The following is a 16,473-nucleotide window of genomic DNA, read 5'->3' as shown; positions in this document are numbered from 1 at the left end:
CTGCCTATTATTCAATTCTCTTCCAAGATTCAAAAATATAGATAACAGACATTGACAAGTCAAAAGCCAAATATGCTCTTTGACTTAATATTAGAGATATGTTATCAGAGGGGAATAGCCTTAAATAGGGAATGGTAATTCTAAAGCTTGACCATGAAGACTTTTAAAGATTTGGACAATTAGTTCATTAGTTCTTTTTCTTTTTTCTTTTTCAAAATTATCGCTAAACAATACAAAGTTACAAAATGACTTAAACTCACTGGACAAATGTATGACTGTGACTGATCAGCTGCTCTCAACTCCACCTATTTTACATGAATGCACGCATATCCAGAGTTGGAAAACCGGGATTGAATTACTGAGTTCAGATCAACTAATGCCTGGGATATGTTTAACCTGCTTTGTAGAAAAGGCCCCTGGAAAGCTATGAAAAGGTATTTCCCTTTTCTATTTGTTTTAATGTCAAAATGGCCCATAAAACATGTTGATAGGCCCAACACCTTTTCATTTCAATTGACACTGCACACTTGGGAGCGACAGGGAGATTTCAGGCAAAAATAGCTGTCAATGCGGTCAAATATGAAAAAATAAATCACTGACACATTTGCTGCAGGATACACTTCAGCAACTGTGGCTAATCGTGGAGGCAGGCACAGTAAGAGAATGAGGAGAGAATTAGAGTAAGAGTAGAGGGAGCGTCAAACAGGACGGACTGACACAATGATTGGCATTAGGTTACAAACCAAGACTGCATTAAGATAAGAAAGCATTAGCAGTCAACAAAATGGCAAGTGTTTACAAAACTATGTTATGTCAATGCTATAATTAAAAACAATTACTCCTTGTTCACCAAATTGGTATGTTTTATTAATGCAGGTGTAAACTCAACAGCAAAACAGACCCCTCCTTTCAGTGCTCCTTCACAAGCTATAGTCATCATCTTAATGGGACAAAAGGGATATTTCTGATTGGAAAGTGGGGTTGACCATCCAACTGGACCATAGTGAAAAAAGGTGTGACTGAACTGAATTGAATTGAATTATATTTTATTCATCCCAAAATGGAAAGTTGTTTTGTAGAATAAAAAAAATCAATAACTGTTGTTTGTCATTAGGAAGAGTGGAAAAGTCATTGTATAGACTTATTGCCGTGGGTCGGCATGACCTCTTCTACGACTGTTTGTTGCAGCAGAGTTAGAGAAGCCTCTCACTTGACACACTTTGTTGTTTCATCATAATTTGTAGAAGGTGTGAAGTAATATCGAGTATATTAAGCAGCTTTTGCAACATTCTTCTTTGCATTATTATCTCCAGTCTCCAGCGCAGTCCCCAGCACAGATCCAACCTTCTCTGACGCTGCTGTCCTAACAGATGGCTGCAAAGCACATTGTGTGTTCCATCACAGGCTTGTGAAGACATGAAACATGCTGCTGCAAACACTGAAGGACCCAAGCTTCCTCAAGAAGTACAGTCTACTTTGTCCCTTCTTGTAGATAGTGTCAGGGTTGCATTTCCAGTTCAGTGTGCAGTCCAGGTGAATTTCCCAGGATCTGTAGTCCACCACCATTTCTTCTAGGATAGGAAGAAAAACTGTATGGCTTGGTTTTGGTCCCCTGAAAATCCACAAGCAATCATTGGTCTTGTTTACATTCAAGATGAAGGGAGTGTTACAACACCATGACACAAAGGGGTTGACCAGTTCCCTGTACGCAGCATCTTGTCCATCAATGATGCACTCAACAACTGCAGAGTCATTTTTGTATTTCTGGACATGACAGGACTCTGAGTAGTGCTGAAGGTCTGATGTGTACAAAGTAAAGTTAAATGGTGAAAGAACTGATAAGCATCTTTTTAGACACACAACCCTTCAGTTTCACAAACTGTGGTCTTTTTGCTAGTGACAACATGTTAACCTTAATGATTGAGGGAAGAGATGATTTAAACTCTCTTCACCTCTTTCTCTTTCAGCAGCATTAACTCTTCCATTGGAATGGTAACTCATTTTGACAGATGTTAAAATGTTTAAAGAATTAGATTAGATTGGGAAGAATATCTTAGGCAGCACAGCTTCAAAACCAGCTAAAAAAAAAAACGGCTTCAAAAAAATCAAAAGTAGGTTTGCAGGTAAAAACCCTCAATAATAGATCTCAGCAAAATACAACATGATTGGAACTTCTGCAATTTGCTGCCACTATGTAGCAGCACATTCTCGAATGTCTCAAGCTGCCTCTCATGTGTCTGTGACACTCTTCAGTGAAACTTCCACAGAGATCAAACTGATGTGCAACGGTAGCAATACTATCATCACTTTTTTCAATTTTGAAAAGAGGGCACTTTATCTGATGGTGAGTGGGGATTGCAGCAACATTATGTGCACATTGTTTGGTGCATTTTGCGAGACAAAGTATGTTCATTTGTACTTCTGAAAGTTTTCACAAACACCTTGATTTTTTTTTGTCATTGTAACATCCTTTTGTCATGCATGGATTTATGTGCAAAGATGCCTTGCAAAAAGAAAAATGTGCCAATCAACCACAGGGGAATCATGAAAATTTGTCAGGACATGACAAAGAGAAAATCGCGGTTCTGAACACAAGCAAGTTCTCCCATCTCCCACTGTTCAACTACTCTTTGCCTGCACCTCACATCAGCCACAGCACACTCCAAGCCTGTCCATTTACTGAAAAGAAAAATTATATTCTGTGACATTTAATTGGTGCCTACAGAACATAGATAAAAGGTTTGAGAGAATCATAACCCCCATTTTTGTTGCACTTGGTGAAAGACAATGTTTCCATTTGATGCAATTTGCTTTTAGGCAACAGGTTATGCTATATATGATATTCATGTATCATGTTTTTTTAAATTTTGTTTCATGTCCCTTTTTTTTCTAGTTGAGCTCCTTCCCTTCTAAAGGTCTCTGCACAGCCCAGTTCTGATACATTATGCCATGAAGCATATTATGTTAACAAACATCCATCAACATTAACGGTGTGTCTTGGCAGCATTTGTTGCTGGCAGTGCTCTTTTGGGACCTGGAAACTATGGACAACATATAGAAATGAAATTGAGAGCTCCAGTGTCTGTTAAAAAAACTCTTGTCCATTACCTGTATTGCATTGTTATATCAATTTTTTACTTTACAAATACTCACTTTAACTGAAAGACACTGACTGATTTTTTTTTTTTTATTACTTCAACTTTCACAGACAGTTGGGAAACCTTTGGGATTTTCTGTATTTCTTCATAAAGATTATCAGTCCTTCCAGGCAAGTCACAGTTATTATCATTATTTGCTGCTTTTATGAAACATCTAAATGAGAGGACAATAACTGCCATTTCAATGGTCAATGCAATATAAAAAAACTTATTTTTATATTGCATTGACCAAAGATTTGATGATTTTGCCCAGAAGCTTCCTTTCTAAATGTTTTATCCATGCACAAGGTATTGCAAAAACCAAAAATTTAAAAAATAATCTAATGATTTTAACTGCATTTCAAAGCCTTTGCAGAAAATTACAACATGTCCAGTTGTTCTGCCAAGCTCTTCCAGAGCAGGTTATTTTAGGTCATTTAAAGCTTTAAAGCTCAGTGGAGACATTTCCACTCTTCTCTTGCAAAAAACAAACTTTCTTTGTATCTGTAGAAAGTGCTTCTTCATCTTTAGCTTCTAAAAGTAGTTCCCTGAGAGACAATTCATGGCCTCATTTCTTTCTCTACAGCATGACATGTTTCTTCTGGGAGCAGCTTTTGTAAACAAACCCTCTTCTGCTTTAGTGGACATAGCCATCACACGAATATACACGAATCAAAGACACCGTTTAATACATTGCTAACATCCTATGATTAAAAAATACGCATCCCACTTCCTGTTTCAGTAAGACTCTTCATTCTAGAGTTCTGGAGTTTAAGAATACTTATGAGATAATATCCTTTAAAAAGGTTCCAAATACTATCCGATCATGTTTATACTGCTGCAACAGTCTACACCAGAGTTCTTCAACAGGGGGTCCGCGGAGGTACTACAGGGGGGTCGCGAAATCTTTGGTTGATTAGAAGATTTTTATTTTTTTTATTATTTTTTTTTTCCTTTGTCCTGTCCAGCATTATGGCAGCAGAATTGTAATCTGAATACCGTTTATGCTAAACACATTTGCTATGCCAAGGGAAGCTTTATGAATGTAAAGCTCCCATTGATGCCCATCAACTCCTCATTTTTATTTATTTATTTTTGTTACAATATTTAACATGATGTGATAGTGTGATAGTGCCGAACCGGACCGGGGGACAGAGAGAGAGGGAGAGCGAAGAAGGGAAAAAATAAGGAACAGAAACATGAAGAGACAAACATAAAAAACAATGAAAAATCAGACAACCAGCTGCTACACCTGTAAAAACAAAACTGAAGACAATTCACGGCTTTTGTGGGGAATCCAGCCTTAGAAGCACCAGGATTGATTAGACGATTTTTAACATTTCTTTTTTTTTTCTTTTTCAAACAGTTTTTTCTCACAAATTGTGTGCAAACGTGTGCCATCCACAGATGGTTTGAGGATTCATTGTCCCATCTACATGCATGTTTAAAGTTAAAATCTGTGGATTATTTGAATAGCTCAGTGTTGTATGCAAGATGTTTGTTTATAAATGGCAGTGGCACGGCCACCCTGTACCTTGCACATGTTTAAAATAAAAACATGAATATATTAACCTGTGTATTATTTGAATAGCTTAGTATTCAATGTACAAAATCAGAGTAGCTATGTTTATACACGGCACTAGGCCCCGTTAAATATAAAACACAATTGTATGCCATATAAATAGTAGGGGGGTCCCTGCTCCAACTCTCCATAAGTTTGGGGGTCCCTGGCCTGAAAAACGTTGAAGACCCCTGGTCTACACAATGAATTCCCTCTTGCTCTATGTGCTGCAGTGCGTCCAAATGTAGACAAGATTCCTGACGCTCTTAAGCAAAGGACAGCTAATATAGAACTAATGTTCTATAAGAAAAAAAAGGGAATCCACACCTGGCAGACCAACACACTCTGTGAGTGGCAGAAAAACTGCAGAAAGAAAGGTGACATTAATATAGTCTTTTCTCAATACAGGTTGTAACTCTTTATTTTGAATGGACATCTGAAACTGAAGCCAACTCTAAAACACAATGAAAGGATTTCCAAGGGTATAATTTGGAGAAAGCATTCTAATTTGTATGATGACAGAAAATGGCTCATTTATTGTGTTGCTGGCGTACAACAGGCAAGGTCTTAATGAGGCCTCATCCATCTTTCTTGCTTTCCAGCTCGCAACCATGGCATCCAATACTCCAAAGATGTGAGCTGCAGCTCTGTCCATTTTAAATGACTGGCTCCTTCACCTGTGCCACATGCTTCGGGACATTATGCAAATGTCCTGTGCTCTCACTGGCTGACCGCACTGCTCTTTGCCTGTAATCAGACATGATTATACACTGTTGCCTGCAAAACCTTCCTCAGCAAATAAATTCAAAATGTCCATTATCTGTGGGACGAGGTCAGGAAATGGCACAGACTGGTGTTGTAAGATGCACAGTCAACAGTATGTTTGGTGGTGTTTTGGCAGGGAACTATCAAGCAAAGGAATTAAGCTAATGAGGGAGTTTAAACACAAACCCAGTGATGCCCTGAATTGTTGCCATTTCGGAACAAAACTCCACTTGGAATTAAGGAAAATAGCTTTTATTATTTTTCTCCATTCACAAAAATAAGCAGCAAGATCCTTAGGTGAACACACCTGCAAAGAGCAACTGTAGCATATTAATGCAATTCAAGACACGCACCCATTTTGCTCTGGTCCTCAAGTGTTCCTGTCACCTCAATACGAGAACAAACACTGCCTCATTACACGGAACAGATTCTACTGCAAAATATCTGGTTCAATATTTCAATATTTCATCATGCCCCAATGGTAGAAAGAATAAACAGGACTGCAATTTCCCTGAACATCTGTACTCAAATCTTTTCTTTGTCTATGTTAACATATCTTTTTTTTTTTTATATCTAACCCGGCTCAATCTTTCTTTCTTCATGAAATAGTATTAACTGAATACACTGCAGAGCACACACTGGGCCCAGGGGCTTTAAATACACAATGTCAGACTGTTATTTTTAAATCCGTCGATGACTGCAACATGGAGGCCCCCCCTCATGTATTTGTTCATAGCAGATACAGGATTTTCAATAAATCCTCTGACTCATATAACAAAAGGTTGTTCACTCTAACCCAGACAGTCAAACTGTAAGTTACACTTTTTATTAGCTCCTTGACTGTGTCATTTGCTTTTACTCTTTCTGTCACCTGATGTGGATTCTGCAGGGCAGGCTGCACTTTACTTCATTCATAGAGGGGATTGTGTGGTAGAGTGAATACCGGAATTTAAGACAAAAACATTTCTGGAGATTATTTTTGCATTCTATCATTAAGAGCACTAAAATGACTAATTATTGTGTTTGTCCGACTAAAACCGAACGTTTAAGATGTGTGTGTATAAATCTGATCGAGAAGGTACAAAACTGACTCAGATAATGTGTATGTATAGGCTAAACCAGAGTCAAATGGAACTAGCACTGCTCCATGTCTTTTCTTCTATTTGTTAAAAAAGCATCAAACTCTTAAAAGGACGGTGGTCCAGTTGAATGGCCTAGTTGAGCTGTAACCTTATCATGACTCAACTGTTCATGTAAGTGTGGTAACTGACTCAAAGCAAACCTCCCACTCATTAAATAGGGACAAAGGCTTGACAATCCAAAATTTTTTGAGTCTTAACATCCAACTTTTTATGCTTTCATTTTTATAATGATGGTGCCTCTGTGTCTGCGAAAGACACAGCCAGAGGCATAATGTTTTTGGGTTTTCTAAATGTCTATGCATTTTTCATATTCTCATTCAGGGTAATCAGCCCAGGCTCCAGAAACATTTGATTGAGTAATGCTTTATTAATCCCAACAGATAAATTCTTTGGTTGCAGTTTTTTATATTAGAAAAAAAGAATTCTATGAACATAAACATAAACATGGAAAAAATACCTTTTCTTTTTCAAAAAAGTTATTTGGGCTATGGCTTTATGGAAGAGTGACCTCAAAATTACAAACAGCGGTGACTTATAAACAAGTAACAAAAAACACAGAAGAAAGTTTCCCTTTCTTTATTGTGACATTTGGTTTTTATTGTAACATCCTATTTACAAGATCATGGCAAACACGATAAAATACATTTTAATAAAGAAGGCTTTGCCAACATTTTCCATCCCATATGACATACCAGCATCTCCCTTGTCTAACTGGTTGTGTTCACTAGTTGCAAGCTATTCTTTGAAACCTTGACATTACAAACACTCTAAGAATCTGTTGTTTTTTTTCTGGGTAACAGCAAATATTTTCATGTGGGTTAATAACACTAAGAAAGCGAGGTATCTTTGCATCACGCAAAATTGCATTCTCTTAGGTCTTCATTCATATCATCTTTATTTTACCAAAAAGTAAGAGTTTTGAATCAGATGTTTCCAAAAGGTGAGTGAGAGACGCATGCTATTGTCACACTCTGGAGATGAAAATGTGTGAACTGTTTTGGTGCTGAGGCTGTTCACAGTTGCTGTGAACACATGATCTTAACAGGAGGAGATTCTCTGCTGGTAATGCAGTCTTACAGCTGATGGGAACTTTTGCAGAAAGTACACCTTGGAAATCACTGAATTCTTTACAGCAATGTGGAGAATAGCAGATCAGGCACCTTGTTGTGTTGACATCAATTTATCATGGGTATGGATATTTCCACAAGTGAGTAGAGAGGACCACACAGGTCGGCAGAATATACAACAAAGCGGTGCTTCTTACTTGGAAAATCTCCAGAACACTTCAGGACTGCAGTACATGTGTGAAAACGGCTAATGTGTCAATCTATTTTCACTATGCATAATGCAATACAGTTTCATGCCTTGTGTGTTGGTAAATTCACACTGAAGTGAGAAGAACTGTCAAAGATCATTGAGGTTGTGCTGTGCTGATGAGGTCTTTACATCCTTAATGCTTTTGTCTGGAAACAGTTCTGTTGAACTTCAGTTCACCTGAGTTTTCCTTGCAGGAAATTAGTTATTCACCCTCATTGTCAGGATCTGGGTTTTTGGTTATGTTTTTTGACTTGGTTGTTGGTGTTTGTTGTGTTTTCTTGTTCGGTACTCATATTCACAATGAACCACACTTCTTTTTTGTAGATAGCAGTGTGTTCGTTTTATTGCTAATGGTCAGGTAAATTGAACTTCATTCTCTTGGTTAGAACAGTGCAGAATACAGACAAGAACTTGCTCTCATTGCCCCCAGTGGACATCAGCAGTACAACATGCACATAAACACAATAACTCAAAAACAGGTTAAGATGAGAACATATTCTAACACCCTCCCTTGTTCTCATCTTCTTTACCTTCAAATATTTAATGTCCAAAAAACCATCCTTTAAATTTCAGAAACTTTGCTTTTGGTGCAGGTTTAGTTAAGATGTCAGCAAACATATTTTCAGATGGGCAGTACAGTACATTGATTTTTCCCTCTTTCAGGGCATCACGTATAAAATGATACTTCACATCAATGTGTTTGGATCTCTGCCTGTTCACAGGGTTCTTACACAATGCAATGGCCCCTTGGTTATCACCATGAATCATTGTACAGCTGTATTTCTTCTTATCAATACCATATAAGAGTTGACTCAAATATAGACTTTCTTGTGTAGTAGCTGTTAACCCAATGTACTCAGCCTCACAAGTGGAAAGAGCCACAGTTGGTTGTTTCTTGGATTTCCAGGAGATGGCTGGACCTTGTGGCGTTAAACTAAAACAATAACCTGTGGTCCTACGTCTGTCCTCTACTGAGGATGCCCAGTCAGAGTCACTGTAGGCTATTAGTTTCAAGTCTTCATTGTTTTTCTTGAAGCTTAGTTCATAGTCACAAGTACCTTTTAGATGCCTTAAAACTTGTTTAGCGTTCTCTAAATCCTCTGTCATAGGTTTAGCTAATGTCTGGGAAAGTTTGCTCACTATCCAACTGATGTCTGGTCTGGTGCAGGTCATGGCATAAATCAGACTACCTACTATCTCGCGATAGTTTGTAGGATTCACTACTTTTGTTTTATCGCACTCACGATTTTCTTTGTGATCAAGCCTTGGTTCGCATGGGGTGGATCTTGGTTTGCACTCCAACATTCCATATTTTTCCAGCATTTTTAGGATGTAGTTCTTTTGGCTCATTTTTATTTCAACGTCTTTTTGTTCAAAGTGTATGCCTAATAAATGCGATATTTTGCCCAAGTCCTTCATGTTAAACTTTGATTTCATTGTTTCTTTGAAACTGTCCAAAACTTTAATGCTGCTAGCAGCAATGATCAAGTCATCCACCCAAATGAGCACGATAACCGTGTAATTTTGTGTTTGTTTTCTGTACACACAATGATCAACTAGGTTCCTTTCAAAGTTATTTTGTTCAAGATAATCATACAGGGATTTCTTTAATTTGTACACATATTTCTGTCCTGTTTCTGTTTGTTGTTCAAACCCCTCAGGCTGTTCCAAGTAAATTTCTTCCTCAATTGGGGCATGCAAATAAGCCGTTTTGACATCCATCTGATGTACTTTAAGGTTGTTCTGAACTGCTATCTGCATTAGTGCTCGCACTGATGTTATGTTAGCTGTTGGAGCAAAAGTTTCATGGTAGTCTATACCTTCTGTTTGGCTGTATCCTTTTGCTACATACCTAGCTTTGAAAATTTATTTTCTTTCATTTTCTTTGAGTGTATATACCCACTTCCCTCCAGCTGTGTTCTTACCCTCTGGTAGAATGCTCAGTTCAAATGTTTCGTTTTCTTTAAGCGAGTCAATTTCGTCCCTCATTGCCTGTCTCCATCTGTCTGCCTGTGGTGACTTCTGAGCCTCACTGAATGTTTGAGGGATACCAAACACAGCCCTGTAACAATGATCAACAGTTATTTGTGTTGCATCTTTAGTTTTAGGATCTAATTGGTAATCTTCAAAGTATTTGGGAGGTCTTTTCTCTCTTTTTGGATAACGATCACTTCGCTTTGTTTGAGTTTGATCACCATCAATTTCACTCTCAGTGAGATAATCTGAAAAATCTGCATTTTGAGTTTCCTGAATAGTAGTTTCCTCTTTGTCACTTGGGGTAACATTTTGGGTTACTGGTGTTACAGTGTCATCTGCCTGCATCGGGTATCTGTGCTCCTGGATCCCTAGATCCCAAACATCTGTCTGTGTCTGTTGGTCAGCACCATTTCCTTTGATGAACTTTATCAGCCTGTGTCTGGAAACCTTTCTCACCTGTGGGTGGTACACCAAATAATCTGGGCTGTTCTTGCTGTACCCTAAACAGTCCCTTTTCCTCTCTCGAGTCTAGTTTCTTGTGGTGGTTGTTGTATGAGTAACACTCTGATCCAAATACCCACATGTTTGAAAGATCGGGCTTTCTTCCCGTCATCAAGAAATATGGGGTGTTTTTGGTTCTGTTACTATAACATCTGTTGTGAATGTGGGCAGCACACTGAACAGCATATGGCCACAGTTCTTTAGGTAAGCCCTTTTGTGATAGCATACACCTTCCCATTTCAAAGAGCGTTCTCCACTGTCTCTCTGCTTTTCCGTTTTGGTGTGGGGAGTACGGTGATGACGTTTCATGTCTAATGCCTTTATCTCTGAGTAGTGTTTGAAAATCATTACATGTGTACTCGGTACCATTGTCTGACCTAAAACACTTAACATTACCGTAGGGTGCACAGTCTGCCAGAAACTTCTTTGTTGCTTTAGTCGCATCACTTTTGTTTTTCAGAAAATAGACTGCAATAGATCCTGAGAAGTCATCAGTGAAGGAAATAGCATACCTGTGTCCTTCTAAGCCTGTAGGGTCAATAGGTCCTGATAGGTCAGTATGAACTAACTCAAGTGGCTTGCTCGTTTTAACATCTGACTCTTTGTTTCTGCTGTTGATAAATTTCCCTTCTGTACAGATGTTACACTCCATTTTACTGTTGTCAGTGACTTTCATTCCCTCTACCACATTTTGTAATTTCACAACATCAGTCATGTTACAATGTCCTAATATTTCATGCCATGTTTTCAGATCACAAGCTAGCTTCACTTTATCGCTGTTCATCGTGTCATTTAAGTTTTCCTCAATGCATCCTTCATTATTGCTTTTCATCCTCAGGTAATACAGTTTCTCATGTGCCTCAATAGGGAACACAGTACCATCTTTACTCAGCAGTTCATTCTGCTCATCTGTGAATGTTACACTGGCTCCACTGGCTGTAGCTGATATCACAGAAAATATGTTCTGTGGGTACGATGGGATGAGTAAAGCATTTTTCAGAGACGTTATTGCTCTTTCAGCACGTAAAACATAGTCTGTCACTGTTTTGCCGGGTTCTTTTAATAGGGACGTGAGCTCTGTGTAAAGGGCGATGATCCTGGGCTTACCCTGGCTGGCGTAATGGCTGCGTAATATCTGCAAAGCTTTATTGCCGGCGGTGGCGGCATCTCTCATCACCAACGACAGGCTTTTATCGTCGAGGACCTGGATTAGTTCCGCGTAACATTCTGCGTTTTTCTCTTCGTCTGGGTCCGCGGTAGATAAAATGGTGTCTTTTAAGCCTAGCGTTCTTAAGTAAGCGAGGAACTTTACCTCCCAAAGTTCGTAGTTGTTTTTGTCTCCGTTGAAAATAAGTCTGTCCCATCGTCCTCCCGTGCGATGCCTGGGCCCATAACCTGTTGTGTTTTCTTGTTTGGTACTCATATTCACAATGAACCACACTTCTTTTTTGTAGATAGCCGTGTTCGTTTTATTGCTAACGGTCAGGTAAATTGAACTTCATTCTCTTGGTTAGAACAGTGCAGAATACAGACAAGAACTTGCTCTCATTGCCCCCAGTGGACATCAGCAGTACAACATGCACATAAACACAATGACTCAAAAACAGGTTAAAGCTATGGTAGGTAATCCTAGAGAGCTAGCAAGAGAGCTAGCAAGATTCGAAAGTGTCCACTCCTCTAAGCTCCACCCCCCCCTCCCCATTCCGTCAGTGCTTCATCCAAAGCCGGTGGAACCGCATGCGCACATGGAGCAGGGAGCCGGCAGAGGGGGGCGTAGGCAGAAAGCAGAGGCATCTGATTGGTTTTTTGTAGGCGACCAATCCGAGATCAGCGTCCCGCTGATCTCGGATTGGTCAGCTTTTTCTCAGTCCTGCAGCTGCCACAGAGGTCTGATTATTTTCGTCCCTTTTTCTAAATACATCTTGTGTAGATTTCTCTCAGGATAGACGGACCATTTCACCCAGTATTACAAAATGTGTTTCTGAACAGGATTACCAACCATGCCTTTAAGATGAGAACATATTCTAACAGTGTTTTTATTCGTTACTCTTAGTGTTTTCTGTATTTAGATTCAGTCTTTGTTTCACCTGGGGGACCACGTTGAGTCAAGAGGAGACACAGCAAATTATTAGAAAATAAGGGTTTTTATTTAGCCCAAAAATCAAATTCCAAAAATACTGAGCTCATAAAAGAGGTCAAAGAAACAAAACTGAACTCAGGCAAAAATGTGAACAAACTAGCTGCACAAACAAACATAACTGACCAAACAAAGAAATGACACACAAGGGTATATATGCTGGCTGATCCGACCAGTAACACACACACTAGGGGTAACTAAACAGAATATAATCACCAACTACAACAAATACCACATTACAGCCAAATTTGTAAATAAACTAACCACCCAAAAAATAAAAGCAAAAGTCTTACACTTTAAATACAAAATCACTTAAATGGGAAACTTATTTAAACTAAAGAACTCAAAATCTCCTCCCCCTCCAGCAGGAACTGGTGGTACAGTCCAATCAGTTGAATCAGTCCAATTAGTGTTTGTATGCTCAGCTCTGGCCAGCATCTTGTCAGGCAACTCCCAGGGAACAGCAGGGGGGTATTCCACGAAGCTAGCTTAGCGGAAAGCCTGTTTTTTCTCGCTACTTCTGGCTAAACTTAGAGAGAGTTCCGTTCCACGGACGTGGCTTATTTGAATGCCCGCTGAGTAACCATGGTAACTTATGCCGCTGAACTAGCCTGGTCCCGGGCAGGCTAAAGTTGAAGCTTAGCTTAGCTGCATCTTAAAGAATGTCCGACCAGCTGAAACAGACTCCCGAAAGAAATGTTCACCTAGAATTCTGCGCTCCCGCAAATCATGTCTTGTCTAAAAAACGAAACAAAAACTGTGGTTATCATATCACCACTTTCACTGTCTCGAAAAATCAATCAGTCGGTGCCAGTGCAACTAAAGAAACGCAACTATACACACGTATTGAACATGAAATTAAATGAGAGAGAAAATGGTATTCATTAAAACTAATCAATACCTAACAAACATCCGATCTACACCCACGTAGGACCAGACTCAGAAAAATGGGAGACAGGTAATAATGTTAATGATACAAATTATTGAAAGCTCCTTTCAAAACAGTCAAAGACACTGTACAAACAAGATATTAGATAAAATGGAATTAAAACATCATACCATATTAAAAATACACAGAACGGAGCAATCAATGGAGGTAAGCACACTTGAACGGATGGGTTTTGAGCTAAGACTTGAACAGAGGGAGAGTGTCAGTATTGCGAATGTCGGGGGGGGCAAAACCTCTGTCCTTTCAGGCTGCTGCTCCACATTTACAGTAGCCGATAATGTAAAACAACCTACTGGCTGAAGTATTTGCATTAAGTTCATCATCTCCCTCAGGCTTCCCTAATGTTATCGGTGCACTACACTGTACCCATGTACGCATCCAAGGCAATTTGTAGAGCACACACTGCACGAAAAGAGGGATTTGTGTCACTGTGGACGGCAGTGAACTTCCGCGAATTTGCCTAATTTTCGGACGCACCTGGGCGCTTGCAGGCAGACAAACTTTAAGTTTGTTGAGCGAGAAAATCGTCGGAAACGAACCCGACTCGCGGCGGGCTCTCACAGCGGGGTGCTAATGGCCCAGCGATTAGCACCCCGCTGTGAGAGTGCCTGGACCTCTCACTGGCCTCGCTGGTATTGGACGAAAAAGGCACGTGATTACATAAAAAAGCTCCTGTAAAGCTGTCCGCCCATTGGCCAATAAGGTTAATATATGCATACTTTATATGGGCATATCATTCAGAAATAATGATTAATAATTGTGATTATGATTACTAATATTCCTGGGATGTTTGTGTACTTCATATATTCACGTCATTCTTATAAGCTGCACTATGACTAGGCTATGAATGCAGGCATGAATGACGTGAATCTATTGAGAATGAAAAAGGAAACTTTTTTTTTTTTTAAAGCGCTTTTATTGCCACACCACACAATGTACATAGCTTACATTGTAATAAGAACCATGTTGATAATAAAGAATTGAAAACTATATACACACACTGCTGTAGCCTACAATATACACAATAAGCCTAAACGCCGCCGTTTGGAATCCGCATTCTTCGCATTACTCCGGTCCCTGCAGGGTCTGCGGAGTTGTCAGACGTCCTCATTCTGGATCAGAAGCTGGCTTCTGGGAGCTGTTGGAATAACCAATAAATAATCCATGCACAGCATATTGACAACTTGTCCATAAAGTAACAAAAGTCATATTGACAGCGTATATGTTCTTACTCTCTTTTACTCTTCTGTGGTGAGACTGTGAGTATTTCGGGTTGGCTTCAAGACGTGCCTGTAGCACAGCACACAGGTCCGTCACGCAGCTAAAAAACAAACAAGAGGAATGAATAAAATGACCAGTGCTTAAAAGTATCAGTGCCAGCCGTGGTAAAAGCCAGCGCCGCTCACCCTCGATAGTGTCCCCGTCTGCCTCTCTGAAGTTCGGACTGTTTGCCACCGCCTCCTTCAAGCGACTCGTTACATCCATATCGTGAGGTGACAGTAGCCTGTAAAAACAACAGGCCTATGGTTAATAAAAAAAAACTGCATTAACGTAACATCGGGTCCAACTCAACTAGATATTGGGAGAACATTCACTTATTCTTACCCTTGACCTGGATTATAATGCCACGGTGAGTTATGCAGGCGGCGAACTGCTTCCTATAAATTGAAAACACGAAATTCATTTTTTTAAATAAAGCAACTCACACTGGTTGTCACGTGATGGACACAATTAAGTTGAGTTTAGCCTAAAGCCACAGTCAATAACCTACTCTTACCGCGATTTTCGGATTCTGTATCCGCCTTCTCTTGGGGGTGCGCTCTTCAACTTCTCTGGAATGTAACTTCAGTCCGTTCTCGACGGCCATCTTGCCTCCAACCTAGCGAATCTCTGGTCGATTCCCTCCAGAACCCTCTCCACGTATCCACAGTGCTGGCCACCATACGAGACATCCCGGTCATAGCATTCAACAGGACTTTCATTTTATCTGCCTGTAAGCAAGTGAGTAAGTAAGTTTAATATACAGCACATTTAAAATCAGCGAGAACTGTCCCAAGTGCTGTACAGTGTCAACAAGACTAAAATTAAACAATCAAATGCTCATGTGCAAGTAGAAAAAAACACACAAACCTGTAGACCCGCAGAGAGTTGCTGGGGAGTTGAAAGCTAGTCGTCTTCCAGCCACAAACCAGGGCAGTTTTCACAGTACGGGACTCTGTCTGCCTTTCTGTCTGTCTTTCTGCCGCCAGATCTGCTCCTTAAACTTTTTGTTTACACTGCACGACACAATGTTTCTCATACGTGATTGAACGAGAGCTTATGCGAGCCGTTAAGCTCCACCAATCATATGCGTATACGTCATTACACGGAATACTCGCGAGACAACCTCCCGTCCTTTTGCTATTTAATGTTGTCTGACCACAGCTGGCAATTTGCACTGTTTTGACACAAAAATGGACTCTGCAAGGACAAAGAAAAGACCTCGGCGATATTGTGACCATTGTGACACCGAATTAAGCCATACACAATAAAACACTGAGCGCACTACTGCACATTATGTATACAGGCCAGATTTCTATATTTTTATTTCTATATTTCTATTTTATTTAAGAAACCTTTTAGAATATTGCTGTTGCATGCTTATTTTATCTTTATCTTATCTTTATTATTATACATTTGGACATCCAGTGCGGGCAACAAAGAAAATAATTTCATTGTTCAGGGAAACACGTTTCTAACTGCACACATGACAATAAACCTTTGAAACCTTGAATCCTTGAATTTTGCCCACAAAAAGCGGTTACAAAAGAGGTGTTTGGGAGAAAAAAAACCAGATATGCATCACCTGTCACCAGCAGACAGCGTGCACCTCTTCTTTTTCAAGACAACACAGCAACAAACTTGGCTGGAGTTGGAGGTGATAGTGAACGTGTAGAAACAGGCCTGCCCACCCCCCACCTCACCTCACCCCACCCCACTTGAAAATG

General features: G+C 39.7%; 1 long non-coding RNA gene across 1 annotated transcript; it reads right to left on the bottom strand.

Annotated features, from left to right (window-relative positions):
- Positions 1 to 14,401: 14,401 nt before the first annotated feature.
- On the bottom strand, positions 14,402 to 14,978 carry LOC142385459 (uncharacterized). The gene is made up of 3 exons (XR_012770184.1): positions 14,893 to 14,978; positions 14,719 to 14,807; positions 14,402 to 14,624 (listed from the first exon to the last, which is right to left on the bottom strand). It is a non-coding gene; the product is annotated as an uncharacterized LOC142385459 (long non-coding RNA).
- Between the last annotated feature and the right edge of the window lie 1,495 nt (positions 14,979 to 16,473).

Source organism: Odontesthes bonariensis, chromosome 1 (assembly GCF_027942865.1).
Source record: "Odontesthes bonariensis isolate fOdoBon6 chromosome 1, fOdoBon6.hap1, whole genome shotgun sequence".
Classification (NCBI taxonomy): Eukaryota; Metazoa; Chordata; class Actinopteri; order Atheriniformes; family Atherinopsidae; genus Odontesthes; species Odontesthes bonariensis.
The sequence above is the reverse complement of the archived record's forward strand: the minus strand, read 5'-3'. Positions and strand labels throughout refer to the sequence as shown.